We start from the raw sequence: 16930 nt of genomic DNA on the forward strand, positions 1-16930 counted from the left end.
AGGTGCCATTTAGGCGGTATCAAATGTTTAAGGTGGTATTTGGGCAGGCCGAGGGTCAATCATCAAGTCTAATAACTTTCTTCAGTTAAAAAAATCAGTAGAGATCACAGTGACCCCCTTCAGACAGGAACTGGCTCCTTTAATAATCTCTCCCCTAGGCCCGTCAGCTGTGGAAGTTCTCAGACAGGCAAACTCAGGGGCCTCTTCTAAATACTTTCTTAGGTCTCACTTTTATCCTATGGTGTTTTAATAGACTTTGTTGTATTGCTGTTATTGCTGTTGATTCACTTTTATTTTCTTAAGTATGAAGCTCTATTTGTTTCTGCTGTACAGCACTTTGTAACTTGGATTTGAAAAGTGCTATAAACAAAGTTATTGTTATTATTATTATTATTTTTGTCCAAAGATTTGAATCAATCAATATTCAGATCACAAAACGTGGATCTGAATCCTGACATGAACCAGAAGAACTTCATCATTTAACTGAACATGTCTAAACAAAAACCGATGGTACAAAGATCAAAACCAGGATCCACATCCAGACTCAGATGAGGACTTTAACTATTCTTGTTTTATATTGAAATCTCTTGTACGTTCTGTATCATTTCTTTCTTACTTTCTTGTTTGGTAAAGTAAAATAAGTCCAAAGAGAGAGAGCTAGCTGGCTTTGATCAAGCAAGCTAGCTAGTCTTACCTTACTTAGCTGTCCCGTTGAGATTGGTTGTGTTGAAGTCGGACAAATGCGGAAATTGACGATGGGAAATGAACGCAACGAGATTTCGGACGGTTCGAACGGTTTTTGAGTTTTGTTTTGTTGAACACACACACAGACACATTTTATCACGTACCTCAGATGGCTGAGGCGACGCTTGAACCCACAACTCCGGGTCTCCAGTCGGCGTCCTTCCCCACCGGACCATCTTCAGTACCGATGAAGACCAACAACCAGAGAGAGGAAGAAAGATTTTTTTTTCCAACATAAACACTCTGGACTTCTGAGTGGTTTGAATACGATGATGAACCCTGTCCTTGGGTTCTCTGTGGACTAATGGTTAGTGTTCTTGCCTTCCACCTCAAAGATCTAGCTTCAAGTCCACTTGCAGTAAACTCTGCTTTTATTTTATGTTCATAATTCTGATCTGATGTGTCATTTGAAATCACTGAAAGGTCCGCTCTCAGGTGTAGCAGCACCTTCGCAGGTGTTCAGTGCCACAGATTAGCATGTTGAATGTGACGCAAGCATCAGAGATCACCAGAACATGGACGTGTTTCCAAGGTGAGAAGCTGGGATTCACTACTTCCACCTTGGATCCAGATGGATGCAGGCGGATCCAGATGATCAGGTCCCCTAGGTGCTTCTCCTGCAGAGGGATTCTAAGCAGCTGTTATGATGCTGGAGCTGAGAGCTCTGCAGGTTCAGAGGTTCTGAATCCAGAGAGACTGCAGCTTTGAATATGAGCTGTGACAGAAAGACATTTATTATGGGTACTAATACGGTGTAACCCCACGTTTTAAGTTGTTCCACAGAAATATCCTAATTTTGATGAACATGGGCTTACTATAACTAGACAAACTACTCAAATATGTAATTAATCATATCAAGAGTTACTTATATTTTGACAGATTAAGTATCTTAGCTTCACAATCTCCACTGCTTTTGAATGGCATCAACAGAAAAGTCATGAAAATTTATAATAATCACATTTGTCAAATGAAAAGAGGTAAAATCAACAAGAACACATAGATAAAATAAAATAAAATAAAAGATTTAGAAAATAATTACATAATAAAATACCTTTTCCTAAAATTATATTCCTAAAAAGTTAATTTTCAAATATTACATAAACTCTATCCAGTGAATCATTTGGATTACGCATAAAGCTGGGTCAGTGGTAGTATTTCCAATCAGTATTCTTCAAATACAAATTTAATAGTAAAAAACAAACACACGTCCACTGATTTTAATCCGGAGTTCACACACATGTCCAAGGGCGCATCCAGCTGGACTGTGATCCATCAGTGAGTCAGCTCATTGTGTGAACACACCATGATCAATATCTAATGATTAATAAATTGATGAATATTGATTTTGTAGGTGTAGCTCTGCAGAATATTGCTTTGAGACCCGTTCAGTTGCCTACAACTGTCCGGAACTTGTAGAACTTCACACATACCTTAAAAACAGTATCTTCAGTATCACGTCTTTAACCAATGTAACTTTTCCTCTAAATTAAAACTGTAGCGTTACTGACATCTGCTGGCTTAAGTTATTTGTTGACACTAAATTTGACTAAACTACATAATTGACAAGGGGCAAATCGACCAAATCACAATCAGAAATACTTTATTAAGGGGGAAATTATTGTGTTACTGTTGCTCACATTGCTAATCAAGGCATTAAGAGATAATAACAAAAAGTTGGCATGTAGGAAATACAACTATAAAAAAGAAAATATAACACTATAAATATATAAAGAGGAGTGTGGAAATATGTACAGTGTTTTACAGTATTTGACAGAAGTGTAATGAATAAATGTTAGTAATAAGTGAGTGAATAAATGAGTTAAAGAGTTTGATGGCCAGGGGCAGGAATGACTTCCTGTGGCGCTCTGTGGTGCATTTTGGAAGGATGAGTCTTACACTGAAAGTACTCATCCTGACCCAGCTCTTGTTACCCAGGCAGAGTGATGCCCAGTCGGTCTGCAGAGAGGTGAAAACGTGTCAGGCACCTCATGGATTATTCAGTTAAGACCGAGTGAAAGATCCTGTCAGACCTTCCTTCATCATGTTCTTCTTTGACAGCCTGCATGTTCGTCCCACCTCTCGTCAACTCACCCTGTGCGTATAAATATTCATTTAGACAGAATGATAATACAAGAGGGCTAATTCATCAACTACTAAACTACTAGCAACAGTATTTATTTGATACAACCACAGAGATATAAGGCTACAGTGCTACTTTATGTAAACTGAGGTTATTTGAGTTCTAGCTTTCTCTCTCCTTCACAGTCAACTGGTCCAAGGAGTCTTGTTTTGTTTTTTTCTTTTTTACTGTGTGTCTGCAGGACTTCTGTTATTAAGAAATGAATTGACTTAACATCTGATTATGCTGCCACAATTTGTGGTGTATAATGTAAGTATTCAGAACATAAATAAACACATTTGTGTCATAAAATATCCATAATCATAGGCAGGTGTGCACATGAATGTAAATCCATGCATGCAAAATATACACACACGCAATTTTGATTTTGATTTGATCAGGCGATCAGGTAAAATGGTTTCGGGGGAAAGATCTGACATAAAAGCTTTGGACTGTTCAGATAAGTGACTTTTGTCCAAGAAACTTGGTGGAAATAATTTATGCCACTGTATGTTGTCGCAAGAGAAACGGCTGTATAGGTCAATCATGCAGCGGCTTATTACAACCCATATTTATATTTTTTGTCAAGCCCTCTAGTGGCAGAATAAGTCAGGTGTTGTAGTATAAAGAGCGACAAAGTCCATGCACAGAGGTGGTGGGGTGGATGGATGAGTCAAATAAACTTAGGATTGTCACTCAGGGGACCGAGGTTCAAGTCCTGTGTGGAAGAAACCTAACCAAGAGGATTTATTGCCTAAACCAGACCAAACTACCACAGTTTCACAAAGTTTACAACCTGTTAAATGTCATGTGACTTACACAGTGACCTGAAGGTCTGGTAATCTTGTTGCTGGACTGGTACTTGCCAACGCTCTTACATGTCGTTTTGGAACACTTCAATCACACCATTTTGTCATTAAGTTAGGAGGACGTGTTGCAGCGAGACACATTTGGTTTTTGATTGATTGTCATGTAATTTGGAAACTTACAGCCTCCTAATAACACAGAATATCTGTGATGCGTCTTCTGAACACTTTATCTTTCTACTTGCACTCATTATTTAGCCACAGAACATAACAGGGAGGCTGTGAGGGGCCACATTTCTATCCATCATCACATGGCAAACCCTGATATTGTAATGTTGTCTAGATGCACGGGTAGTTGCAACAAAACACCTTCACATTTCACTTAAACAATTATTCTCCTATATGTAAATATTTTGGGCAGACAAAATACTGCTGACTCCTTTCAAAGATATAAACTTTAAAAGGCAAACATGTTGAAACTGGCAATGTTTTAATTTGGTTTGGTTTATTGACGACATTCTAATATTTATATATTTATAAAATACAACCACTGGTAGAAGAAGTGCTCAGATTCTTTAGTGTTACAACCCCAACAAATCCTCCAAATTAGACAATATACACTGTTCGTCCATCCTCTGTAACCACCACTATCAGCATGATGACATCGTTTTTGTCTGTGACCTCATAAAACAAACATTACTTGGTTATGGTTACGTGATGATCATGGTCATGCAAAAGAAATATTTGGAGGAGAGGGAGGCGCTAGCTAGCTTGGTTAAGGTGACCAGATTTCTGAAATGAAAACCGGGGACATTTCTGGTTTGGTGATCAGTATGTCATTAAATAATATAATGATATTATTATATATGAAATAAAAAAGGGGGACAATTTCAGTTTTATAATCTGTCAAATATAACTCTTTTGAAAGAAATCAAGTTATTTTGAGGCAGAATCTACCTTTCAGTCAATAAGTCACTTTCTGACAAGTGGAATACTGCATTTTATGGGTTGTTTTGGCCATTTAAAGGTATTTCAACAGGTAAAACAGACTGGATTGGTTGGTACACAGCAAGTTAAATAATGTAGAGTCATAAGGATAATTGCAAAAGAGATCATGTCTTTATTTTACATATAACTCAGCAGTAAGACATGTTAGTTATTGGCTTCATTCTGTTTTCCAAATGCAAACAAAGATATTAGACATAGGCCTACCAAACACATAATCCATTGGCAACAACAGGCTTCAGTTATTGCCTATAATCAGGTAAATGTCCGGCCTGGTTACGCTTTAAACTGCAAACACTGATTTGGCCACAATTGTGATTATTCAGTTAAAAGAAATGTTAAAGTATCACAAAGACAAATCTTTGCTGTTACCACGGACATAAAGTGATGTTTACTTCCACATTATGTCTGTTTGATCCAGATAAAAGCAGCTGTAGCTGTAAAGAGACTGGACGATACAGCTTTAACATGCTGCGCGCGCTCCCATGGACCGTCCACGGTGGACTGTTCTGATCTCAGGTCTGTTAACAAATTATACAGTTTGTGATTAACACACAGTTGAAAACAGGGACATTTCCGGGGACAGCTCCAGACGGGAACAGGATAGTCTGGTCACCCTAAGCTTGGTTAGCAAGGTGCGTCGGTAATTAACCTTAACTGTGACATTAGCTGGGATGCTAATTTTGGCTAGCTAAAAACAGGCTTAAAACAAAATGTACTTACTGGGAAAATGAAAACCCGACACCTAATAAGAATTTTTGCTGGTTACAGAGCAGCAGATAGGATAGTCTTTTCTGTCCTGATTGACAGGTTACCACGGTAGCCCCGCCCTAAAGCCTCCCCTTCTTTCTGGTCTATGTTCCTCTAAATGGGACCATAATTTACTAAATGAACATCATGCTGTGTTGAAGAAGACTTGAAACTAACGACTGAGACCATAAACTCATCAGGAAAGTGTTTACTGAGGGAATAAATCAGCTGAGAAGTAGAAACATTTTCTCAGAGACGTCTATACAATCATACTTCTTTCTGCAGCCAGTGGAGGCGCCCCCTGCTGGCTCTTAGAGAGAATTCAGGTTTAAAGTCCTTCAGCACCCATCACATTTTATGCATTGTTTTCTTTTGCATGTAACCACTTTTGTATGTAGAATTACTTTTTGAGGACTCAAAGAATAAAGTATGTAAGGTGTAAAAGTAATAGCTAGTGGCTTTATAGTATTATATTTGTAAGGTGCCACTCTGTCGAGATGTGATTGGTTGGTCTATTTAACTTTTAAATTTAAATTTTAAACAGGTGAATGTAAGAAACTGTAAGATACTTTATTGTTAGTAACAAAGGAGATATGAGTAGTTCAAACAGAAATGGTAAATTAATGCTATTCTGAATACGTCATTGGTCCACCCCAGTCAAAAAAGACACTATAAAGACCAAACAATGAATTGATTAATATAGAAATACATACTTGATATTGTTCAAATAGTCAGGGTAGACATTTCTAATAAATATTCTTGCTTTTTGGAGGTAGCTGTATTAAGACCATGAACCACTTAACAGAAACGTCTTACCATAAATTCCCCAAAACATTGAAAGTATTGATTTAGAGAAACTGTCTAGTTTAGTATCAACAAATTAGTGAATTTTTGACTTCAGGCAAGTAAAACCTCCACTTGTTTTCTTAAAAACTCAGAGACATTTCTCGTCCACAATAACCTCAGTCTCTTCAAAGGCTTTCTGCCCTTGTTGACACATGACATCCTTTTCACCACAGTCATGTGTTTCCCACAGAGAGTTCTCACCAGCGGTGACAATCCGGTGTAAACTAGGTGCCGCCGAGTCTCTGCTTATCTCCAAGTGTGTCTCCTGTTTCACATGTGTGTGCTGAGATAGAAGCTGGGAGTAAACTTGTATCTCATACCAGGAAAGACTCGACTCAGTCATCTTCATCACTGTGACTCCTTTTCTTCCTCCACACTTCCTCTTTCTCTGTTTAGCTGAGACACAAGATCAATGCATTTGAAACTTTGCACACCAAACTCAATTATGGGGTTGATCCGATCGCCCGCCATGTAAATGTGACATGCTCATTTCAACTAAGAACATTTTCTTATTCCTTGCTGCTCTCCATCAAACTACCAAAACAAATCCTGAAATAATGAAAAGTGCAGAGCTCCCAATACAACTCTAAATCCCAAATTACTTTCCAAAGGGGCTGCACATGCAAAATTACAGAACTGACAAACTTATCTAAAAGTCAGAGAGAGAATATTTAGGCACACCCAGCTGAGGAAGAAGATCTCCCTCAAGAGTACTAAAGCTTACGGTTTAAAAAGAGCTGGGTGTGACTGATTTTGCACAAATATTCTTTATTTTTTTTAGCCCATAAGAAGCGAGGTAATGACCTGTTATCATTTGTCACACTTGAAAAGGCTCAGTTCACCCAAATAACAAAATATAAATACATTTTCTCACTTAATTTCATTCCCTTGACCTTTGTCATGTGGAGTATTTCTCTGCAGCTCTGCAGCTCTGTGAAGCTGTAATCTCAATACGGCCTACAAAGAGAAGGTCATTTCGATATGTAGCCTCTGCTTGTACAGAAGAAGGTAACCATTTTAGCCCATAACACGACTGTCTTTGGAAAACTTTGCAAATGCCACAGTGAAGGATAAAAACGTAGTAAACTTCACCAGACTGCTAGCTTTCTTTATTCTTTCACCTCTGTTTAGTTTACACAAATGCTATTTCAACAAAGCAAACTTTTTGAAATGTAAAATGATGATTATGGGAGAAACAAATTAAATACTTGTTACTGTAATATTACTACTTTTCCCAGTAACTAGTAGTAGTAGTTTTCCAAAACAGTAATATTATTACAGTTAACCTACTAATCCAAGTAAAGCTACGCTACTGAATGCACCATCCTTGACATGAATGCGCGACTGCGCTGTAGGTCACATCTTTTTATCTTTTCAAACAAGAACTGCTCGAAAAGTCCTTGCTAAGATGAACCTCTATCCACTGGCTTTCAGTTCGGTTTTGACACCTTGACCTTTTCTACTGTCTTTAATTTGTATATTGTTTGAGTATCCTGAACTTGGAAAGCACTTTGGTATGGTTGTTTTTATATGTGCTGTATAAATAAGTCTGAACTTGAAATTCGAAGCTGATGGGAATGTCGTTAGCTCTGCAGGTATTTAGTCATAATCGAAAATGAACATTTTGACCTGATAGTGGCACTAGAGGAAAAATTATTAAAGTTCATCCTGAGGAGAACATGAAGGTCTGAACCTGATCCACTTTTCAAGGCAATCCATTTAACAGTTAACATACATCACCAAAAACCACAAATATCAACCTCATGGTGGCGGGGACCAACAAAGTCAGTAGGATTCATTGGGGACCATGAGTGTCTGAACAAAAAGCCAATCTATTAAGTAGATTTTGAGATATTTCTGTGGATAAGTGTAAACCATGGCTTGTTGGTGGCGCTAGATGAAAAGTCAAAGGATGGAAAAAGTAATGTGGTTCATCCTCTGGGCACCATGGACATCTCAGGATTCAATAAAAAAGTGTTATTTGGCTTTCTTCTATGGCGGTACTGAGGCGGTGGCTAGAAAACCCCTGACCCTTTAAAATCATTTACTCTCACCCATCGCTGAGAGGTGCTGGTTGGATATTAAACATACATGTGAGGTCAGTGAAATAACCGGTGCTGCTGTCCTGCATTTGAACCTTAGGTTCTCAGGTCTGACAGACGTCAGCCTCTCAGACAGAGGTTGTGTTTCATGCCTCTTTTCTCCCCTGGCAAAGTGGCCTTCAGCTTACTTGTTGTTGCTGAGTATGAGGAGGGGGCATAATGACCGGAGTGTGTATTTACTTTATCCAGAATCAGCCGGCTGCACAGAGGCGGCTTTCTGAGGAAGCCACATGAGAGCGTGCCGTCCAGAGTACGTGTGGTGTAAACAGATCGGTGGACATTCAGCCTGTATACGTGTGTGCTGGGGGGGGCTGATAAAGTTGGAGGGGGCAGGGTGGAGAAAGATGCAGACCTGACCTCAGAAAGCAGCTTCTGTTTCGACTCTGACAGAGTTTGATTCAGTTTTCTCAGAAGCTCAGCTCCACTTTGAGAAGGTTTACTGACGCTCCAGATCAGCTCTGTTCTGCGTACGTGGATAAATGAGTCAGCTTGACTTGATTGAAAATTATTTCTTCAAAGTCTTATGCAGGTTTTTAACTGAAACACATTTCTAAGTCAAAACATACAAAATTGCAGCAGAAGTTATTTTCAGATACAAATGAGTCGTTTAAAATATCTAAGAAACTTATACAGAGAGAGATAAAATGTATAAAATGAATTGTTCTTATGTAATTTATATGTAGCTTTGGTAATATTGTTGTTATACATTCATGCCAATAAAGCTGATTTGAATTTGAGTGAAATAAAAGATGTTAACAATAAAACAAAATACAAAAAAAGCTTCATTCCCATTCAGTTCTTATGCACCATGAATAGTGAATGGTGCTCACTACAAGTGTTTTAAGTTGTTGGGGTGGAGCTGCAGCATGTTAAAGTCTCAGTGTTCGGCATGTGTGTGTTCATGTCATTAAACCAAATTCCCCTGAACTCCACCCTGAACGAGGACAAAGACCCCCTGTCCACTCTCTCTCTGCAGCCGAGGGTTTGTGCACTTAAAGTCGCAGCACTTGGTTTATGCGGTGTTGAACTCATCTGACAGGGTTGTGGGGGTACCTCAGACAGTTTTAGACAGCAGTGTACGTTCTGCTTTGTTCAGTTTGGGGAAGGACCACCTGTGTAGAAAGCCAGGGACGAACTGGAGCTCCAACTGCAAGCCAAGCCGGATTTCACCTGAAAGGGCTACAGGGGAATTCATCTGCACGACTTCATAAAATAAGTGGCTTGAGGATGTAGAGCAGTGGTCGGCAATAGGCGGCCCGCGGGCCAGAACTGGCCCGACAGCAATAATATCGGCTTTGATAGCAGAAAAATAAACAATGAATAAACTGATGGCGGCTGATGCTGGCTGATGCTGGCTGAATAGATCTCAGTCATGACAGTAACAGTTACTCACATAATCACTTCCTCTGAAGTGACTGTGCCTCCAAAATAAACACTTGAGAACGTTTTTTGAAGTAATGCTTCATGTTGAGTTCATTGAGATCTTTTACTTCTGACGGACACTCGAAAGAGTCTCTGGTTTACTTGACACACCTCTAAAAAAAGCCGTCCGTAATTTCCTCAGGAAAATGAAAATTTGTGTCCATAGGTTTATGAAGGCGGATCAAACGCCGGCAGCACATGCTTTATTGCGAGCATGTGAAAAAGTGTCCTTAATAAGCTAATTAATTTGTTTAACAAGGGAGAAAAAAAAGTTCACAGGATTTTAGGATCGATCAGAAATCGGCTTGAAAAAAAATTGGCCCAATGTCAGACTTATTTGCCGATCCCTGACGTAACGGCTGCCTGAAACCAGAAAAGTGGAGGCTCCTACAGCAGCAGATTAATACCCATGGTTTTGAAATCAAATGCTCAACTATCACATACAGGTACGTGCACAGTTGTTTGTCCACATACCTTTAGCCACACAGTGTGAAATCATTCAGGTGAGTAGTTTGCCTCCATTACATGACAACAGTTTATACTGACTAAAACTCATTAAGTTCACAACAAGATTTACTCTCTCAGACAGACCTCTTGTTCAGCAGCTGACAGTCAGATTACTGCCCTTTTCAACTCTTTATTACTTTACCCTTCTGCAGTAAAGCTCACTGACCGTAACAATGGTGCAGTTAATGGTGCACTTTTAGCAGCGTGAGCGGGAGTAATGCATGAGGCTCATTTGGTTTACGGCCCAGAAACCTGAGTCCAGCAAAGTCACAGCACCTTGGATGAGTAAATCTTATTGTTTCTTATCTGAGAGTTTTTTCATCCGTTGGCTTAAAATGTGCTAAAAGCCGCATCTGCTGATGAAGACCATGTGATACGGCCGAAGAACAAACAAGTAAGAGGAACAGCTGCCTGCTGCATTAAGAGCGGTGAGACAGGAAAGTTATGGTCAGATAAACAAAGAGTTGAACCTATTAAGCCGAAGGGATTTGCAGATTCAGCCCTTCAGCACTTTGAAGAAGTTATGTTAAGATTTAAAATCTAGTTCAAGATATAAAATGTCCAACAAGTCCTTCAAATGATATAATAAAATGCATTGTTTGTAGCTGCTTTAAAGAGATTTGTCGCTCAATTAACAAAGTCTCCTGACTTCCTCCTCCAGATAATTCCAGCAGCAGATCTGTGTTGCTTGGACGTTGCTGAAATGGCTGATGCAGTTGTTTGTCTCATAAAGACACTTTAATCAATTTGACACAAGTTGAGTGAAATTTCTCATCCATGTTGGCTCACAAAGTTCTCAGTTTGATAGAAAGTAAACTTTATCTGAAGACCATGTGATGCAGTCCAAGCTGTCTACAACACAGCCAAACATCAAGCAAGTGCAACAACACAAGGAATCTCTGAATTCTCGTGAGAGGCGAGTCAGACTCCTCACTCCAACACCGACTCACGTTTCCACCATCGTCTTCCTGCAACAACTCACCTCTCATGAGATTTCAGAATGAGAACTGTCCTTGAGTGAGACTTGGCAAGGCAAGGCAAGTTTATTTGTACATCACATTTCAACAAAAATGCTTTACATAAAACATAAAAGCAACAGGGAAATATAAAAATGTTTTGAATGAGTTAAAAAAACACATTAAAATATATTTTTTAAAAGGGTGAAATGGAAAATAAAAACAGGATAAAATAAACTTTAAAAAGTTAAATAGGAAATAAAAACAGGACAGTTAAAGTCACAGTGCAGTGTACGATATTAATCTACGGCCTTACATCCTTAATTTAAAAGCACTGACAGTTTCGGTTTCCTGTTAAAAACAAAGGGGGTCACCAGGGGTCCCTCGTAGGTATCCTTTCCAGGATGTTGTCAGACAGTCTGAGCCTGTCGCTGGCAACAAGAAGCACTTTTTGTGGACGTAATATTGACGGGCACAATCGCCCCGAAGGAATATGTTGCAGCCCCTTCAGCTGCCGGCTGAAGTTCTACTGCACGGGTTCAAAACTTTCTGTAGGCCACCTACAAGTTATTTCAACACCAATCAATGTGAAAATAGGGCCCAGGTTTAAAAATACAGAAATTACCATTAAGTAAGATTGTTAATGCTTATAGAGAGTATTTCTACTCTGTGGTAAAAGGTCTGAGTATTTCTTCCAGCACCGATCACAGCTAACAGATTACTTCGGATGTTTAATTTCCTTGATGAATCTTTTTTGAATTGTTTTGTCCTCAATAACCCCGAGAAGCTGTGAGTTTCTGAGATAAACTGTTTGATATGTGGCTCTGCGCCCTGTCGGTCTCTAATCATCTGTCACTGTAATGAGCCTTTGTACCTCAGAAACAACAGATGTGCTGGTTTGAGAGACTGTAAAGAAGGTGGGAGCAGTGAGGATGCACTGTTGTAAATCGGTGTCGGTAATAGAGAGATAAGCAGAGATGGATGCAGAGAGAGAAAGAGACGGATGGAGGGGGAATGTGATAATGAGAGTGTAATTAATTCTCGGGGTGAACATGTTGTGAAACTTTCCCCACAGCATGTGGTTCATCTGAACGGAGACCAACCCAACACCCAGGAACTGTTCCTAATTACACTGAAGACTGGATTTACTGATGTAAACAAAGGAAGGGCTTCCTCTGGGACACGTCCCATTCGGCTCTGTCTCTTTGACTTCTACCAGAATGTGTGCGTCCTGTCTCACGTTCACATGCACACTTGTATTCTGGTTTTCGTCATATTTGGGATTCAACACGTGGAACATTTAGAAACCAGTTACTCTCTGTTTACACGATTCTGACAGGCTCTGGTTTCAGATGGTCCGAGTGTCTGTAGGTGTGTCGTTGACTCGTCCAGCAGCTCTGTTGTTTCAAAGCTGACGATGAACTCACTTTACTTTCTGGCTGGATCTCTCGTTCTGATCTTTAGTAACGATGACGAGAGAGACAATAAGAATGATCCTCTGCCTCTGGTTCAGGTTTCTCTATTTGTTTCCGTTTGTTTTGGAGGAAACGACAGACAGTAGACGTGATAAAAATAAATGTACTGAAGGGTCCAATCGTCATTGAATAAATTAATAAAATAAATTAATAAACGTTGCTGGTGGAGGAAGTTCTCAGACCATTTACTGAAGTGAGATTACTAATAACACACTGTGAAAATACTCTACTTAAGTATAAGTGTGTGAGTATAATCAGGAAAATGTACTTAAAGCATCAAAGCAGTGAACTGTCCCTGTGCCTGTTGTACTATTACATATTATATCATGAGATTATTATTCCTAATGCATTCAGGTAAAGCAGAATGTTGCTGCTGTAGTTGTTGAGCTGCAGCTCATTATGAACTGTTTAGTATCAGGCCGCAGCTAATGATTATTTTCTCCAGTAATCGATTGATTGTTTTGGTTTGTAAATATTCTGCAGTCACAGTCAACCAGAGCCCAAAGTGACACCTTCGCAAACACTTGTTGTGTCCAAATCTCAACATTATTAACAAATATTACGGTTATTAAAGTTATTCAGAGGAAAAGAAGCAACTCTTCACATGTGAGAAGCTGAAATGGTCAAATATTTTTACAGGGAAAAGGACCAATTCAATCTTCAGATAGTCCTTATTAATCATTAATCGCGTCAGCCGAGATGTAGCAGAGTAAAAGTACAAAGACTGAATTAAAGTACAGGATTTGTACATAAGAACAGTACTTGGGAACATTACAGCATTTAGACCCCAATCATATTGTTTATTATGGTATTTGTCTTTTACTGACCAGTTTCTTGGTCTGAACTGCAACCAATCAGAGCAATTCATGCAGAAACGAGTTGTGACAAGGTTTTATTAGTCACATTGTTTGAAAAAACAGGAAAGACCCAAACAGTTTTTGATCAGCTTGTTCATCTATTCAATTTAATTAAAGTTTATTTATCTGGCCCCAATTCAAAGCAGAAGTTATCTCATTGTACTTTCATAAACTTTGACAAAAATGTTATGGTTTGTGATAATGTAGACACAGAGGCGCAAGGAACTGGACACAAAATGTAGACAACTAGGCTGAGCGGATTCAGTTCTTTGTATTTATTAAGCGAGAACAAAAACTTACAAACAGCAAAATGGCAGTAAGCCCCAAACAAGAAATGATGCTCAAAGACAGGAGGACACAGGCAGAGTAGAAATCACAGAGAGGGCAGGATTACTAAACACAGGTGAGACACACTGACACAGGCGCAAACGAGCAACCAAGTTCAGACGACAAGACACACCAGGAAGTATAATTTCAAAATAAAACAGGAACTAAGACGACACAAAAAAACCCAAACTACATTCTGTACGAACTTGTCTAACGTTTCCTGAATCAAACAGTTTTTCAAACCAGTTTTTAGAAGACGGGAAGAAAAAGAAGCCGGTTTGAATGAAGAACAATTTCAACACCAGCAGATAAAAGGAAATGGGAGTCTTCTCCTTCTTTGGAAAAGTTGTGCTCCAACCCACAAACTCCTAGTCAGACCAGAATATCCATATAAGTATTCCAGAGTTAAGCTTGTAGTAAAGTGATGTTAGACTCCTGTTTCTTAAATCTGATGTATTTAACCTTTGAGAATAACATGTCTTATTATCATCTGTTCTGCAGGCACTCGAAAGTGAAGTTGTTGGTGAAAACGTCTCAAAGACGCTCCTCAGTCATCCAATCAAACCCGTCCCATTAGATAACCGGCTGTGATTGACAGGTCAGCTGGAAATCTGCGACCAGACGCATCTGCCAGAGCAGATAAAGCATGAGCTCGCAGATTTGTCTAGTTCCCATGCTCGCTATCTCTCATTCTGAATCACATCTTTATAGCATTTTTTTTGTGTTTTTACATTCGTTTAACTGATTTGTGCAATATTATATTGTTATTAAGAACTGAGCTATAGAATTATTATTACAAACTACCTGCCTTTGTATTATGATGAATGTTAATTGTTAAATGAATACTGTTGGTTTTTTTTTGTTGCAGTTGAGGGGGCACTCGCAATTTTGTTTTATTCATTGTTAAATATATCACAAAAAAGACTTCTAATCTCTTCTAATATATGTAGTACAACATATGAAACTGCTTAATGCATTGGCGTTAGATATGAAGCTTTATCTGAATTAATTAGTATCTAAAGTTAGAAATTATCCTGATTTAGATCCTCCTTTGCCAAACCTGCTTTTTTTTCTTTAAAGTCACTCACACATTTTGGAAGTTGTGGCTTGCTGTGTTTTGGGGCATGTTATGAAACTGTAGTTAAAGAGGTGGTATTATGCTTTTTGTTTTTTTCCCTCTCCTTTATTGAGTTATATACCTTTTATGTAACAGGTTTGCAAAGTGAAAAAGCCCAAAGTCCAGCCCAAAGGGAGTTCCCATCTCCCACAGAAAACTCTGCATGAAACTGAACTGCCTTGAAAACAGCTCGTTTGTAGTCCAGCCGCTTCGCTTGGATGAAAGCTAAATGCGCCTCATATAACGCTCGCCAAGCGGCTACTCTGACACGGCCTCAAAAACACAGGTGTAAAAACAGCGAGCTGCAGCACACAGCTCTTCTCTCCTTTAAAACACTAGCTACCCTCCAGCTACAGCTGAACCGAAGCTGTTTACCGGCTTCTCGCTGACCCGCCCTTCTGATTGGCTAGTAGACCTTAACTAGGAACTGCGCATGTGCAACTCCCAACAAAGATCATTTAGAGACAAGATGCTTCACTCCATAGCTAAATAGGATTTTGAACCTGAAAATGAGCATAATACCACCTCTTTAAAATAACTTCTTTAATCATCTTTTAAAAAATCTCTCGCAGATCATTTCATGATAGTTTTCCCTCCCCTTTGCCCCACAGTCTTTCTCGCGAGATCTGGCAACACTCTTTGGGTCAAATGATCTAATCAAAGTCAACAAGCTGAAGAATCTGGCCAAGAACTCACTACCAAGTTTTAATCCACAACATTTTTCGATAAGAAATGTTACAGAGACATTTCAGTTGGTCCTCAGAATGAGGTTCAACACTAATAATAGCAGGTTTTTAATCCCAGAGGAGCTGTGAAACAATATTTAGAAATTACAATACAATTAAAAAAAATTTAAATAACAAAAATGGAGGTGGGGTGCACTGGGGGCAGCTTGAATTTTGAAATCCCTGACCACGGCCCTGCTGTTTACATCAGTCTGCACATCAGAGCAGTTTCAGGTTAAAGGTCACCAGATACATGAGTAAAGATGTTTTTTGCAAACTGTTTATTTCTACTTTGTCTAACATTTAGTTTCAGCAACTGTTGTGCCCATAATCAAGGGGAATAGAAACGGGAGAAGGCTGAAGAAGCACACACACACACACACACACACACACACACACACATACACACACATGCAGCTCTCATCTTCACTCGTTTGTATTAAATTACTTTTTATTTAGCTTTAATTACAATGTATACATAAAAGCATACATTCACAGTCACAAGTATCTTCTTAATGCTTTCTAAATGATCTTTTTAACTACATTATCACATGAAATGCAAATTGTTTTAACCAAAGTTATCACATGACATTTTAATACTCTTTTTTCACTAAGTTATCACATAACACTTGAATGAAATTTACTCTAAACATGTCCGCTTATTCACTGTCTCAGCCATGACATGAACTACGCCCTTGTAGTGAAAATGACCCACACAGACAAGGATCAGCACAATCTATCTGCATTCCACCTCTTAGCATTACTCGCTGCATAGTTTTAAACAGTGACAAACTTAAAATCCACTCCACATAATAAACATTAACTATTATAAATTAAATTAAATTACATGTCCCAAAAATGGCCGACTGTGGTACTGGAATAAACTTCCAAATGAAATTAGCTTTTCAAATTAATTACTTGGTATCAAAATGAGTTAGGATCTATACTTATACCACATAATACACATAATAGGTTACAGTTTCAGGACATAAAGTAAAAGTGTTCACTCCAGTTACTCCAGTTATTTATTCACGTTTGAAATATAAAATGTAATATCAGATTAACTGGTGTCATGAAAGCTGGACTAATTGCTGACAGTAAAGTGTCTTTTGATTTTCACAGGTGTTTCATGGTAAATGTGAGCTTATTATTAGAACAGATGTACTGAACTC

Source organism: Micropterus dolomieu, linkage group LG13 (assembly GCF_021292245.1).
Source record: "Micropterus dolomieu isolate WLL.071019.BEF.003 ecotype Adirondacks linkage group LG13, ASM2129224v1, whole genome shotgun sequence".
NCBI lineage: Eukaryota > Metazoa > Chordata > Actinopteri > Centrarchiformes > Centrarchidae > Micropterus > Micropterus dolomieu.